The sequence below is a fragment of the Schistocerca nitens genome, chromosome 4, assembly GCF_023898315.1.
Source record: "Schistocerca nitens isolate TAMUIC-IGC-003100 chromosome 4, iqSchNite1.1, whole genome shotgun sequence".
NCBI classification, from domain to species: Eukaryota; Metazoa; Arthropoda; class Insecta; order Orthoptera; family Acrididae; genus Schistocerca; species Schistocerca nitens.
The window spans coordinates 747,109,606-747,111,223 of NC_064617.1; the positions used below are offsets into that span (position 1 = coordinate 747,109,606).

The following is a 1,618-nucleotide window of genomic DNA, read 5'->3' on the forward strand; positions in this document are numbered from 1 at the left end:
CACCGTGGACGTGTCACGCCCTGTGTAGCTCGTCACACCCACCTTTATCCAAATCTCACCGATGCTACTGACGTCTCTGGGATAGAACGCAGATGTCCAACATTGTACTGGTGCCGAGAAAGACATGTCAGATACACTGCTACTCAGAATCGATGCGGAAACACCTCTTGAAGACATAAACCTCTTGGGGTGCTCATTTTCACACATTTTGCGTTAAGAAACGACAGTTTTCAGTGCGATGTGCAACACGACGATGTCCTTCTGCTGAATTCTCTTCCACCCCTTCACCCCACATAAGATTCAACCGTTCTAGAGGACATCGCGTGGTTGCAGATCCACTTAACGTGATGTCAGCACTTTGTAGTGTACCCTGACCGCATTTTTTGCTCTGATATACAGGGTGGAAACATTAGTGACCTTGACAAAAAGGCTACATACCTTCCTACCCCACGGTAAGGGTTGTCTGGCAAACTCCAACCTGACCACAAATGTTCAGAGCTGACAACCGCAACTGTCAACGAACGGTGTCCGCTGACACCACTTGACCAGTAGCAGCAGCATGACGATCGACTGGAGTCCGTCCTATTACTCGTTGGTCCCGAACTTTTTTCCGGACTGCGTGCGATCTCGGACGATGTATTGCAATGGGACAGCCTTTAGCGTCGCAAGGTCTAACCCCAACGGAAGGGATAGTTTCGTTCGCCCTCTCTATGACGCCTCTTGAGGTGCTTTTGTGTCGATTCCGAGCAGCGGTCTGTCCGAAATATTTTCCTTGGCCACGCTTAATAAAACTGCGGCATTTGAGTGATGGGCATTGTAGTTCTTACAGCCGTTGGACAGACGTCAAGAGAAGGGGTGAGATGTGAGTACAGGTAGGTGTGACGAACTGCCCATGGTGTAACACGGCCAGTGTGGCTTTAGGCATAACAGCGTTGGAGCGTGGTACCAACCCGACATCATTAAGCAGCCTTAAATTTCACGCGAGCTTCTGGGCTTAGACCATTCTGGTACGTCGACACCTTTTAATTTCCCTCGCACTGTTCAGTAGCAGTGGTAGAGGGCAACAGTGGTAAAATCACTTAACCATTTGAATCTATCACAAAAAAGATACGCCATTAAACCGAGGAATCTCAAAAGAGATGGGTAAAATCCCGCCGAAGACACAAGTATAACAGGGAACCTACCTTGACTACGAAGGGCTTTGAACATATTTCTTTCTGAAAGCAGGATGGCTTTATTCATGATTCGAATACACCTTATCATTCCCCAGCCAACGGCCTTGCCGCAGTGGTAACACCGGTTCCCGTCAGATCACCGAAGTTAACCGCTGTCGGGCTGGGCTAGCACTTGGATGGGTGACCATACGGTCTGCCGAGCACTGTTGGCAAGCGGGGTGCACTCAGCCCTTCAAATCAAATGGCTCTAAGTACTATGGGACTTAACATCTGAGGTCCTCAGTCCCCTAGACTTAGAACTACTTTAACATAACTAACCTAAGGAAACCACACACATCCATGCCTGAGGCAGGATTCGAACCTGCGGCCGTAGCAGCAGCCCGGTTCCGGACTGAAGCGCGTAGAAACGCTCGGCCTCAGCGGCCGGCGCACTCAGCCCTTGT

The 1,618-nt window shown here is 49.9% G+C and overlaps 1 pseudogene; it reads left to right on the plus strand.

Annotated features, from left to right (window-relative positions):
* The first annotated feature begins 1,269 nt into the window (after window positions 1–1,269).
* LOC126254069 (5S ribosomal RNA) lies at window positions 1,270–1,387 on the plus strand (annotated as a pseudogene).
* Window positions 1,388–1,618: the final 231 nt, after the last annotated feature.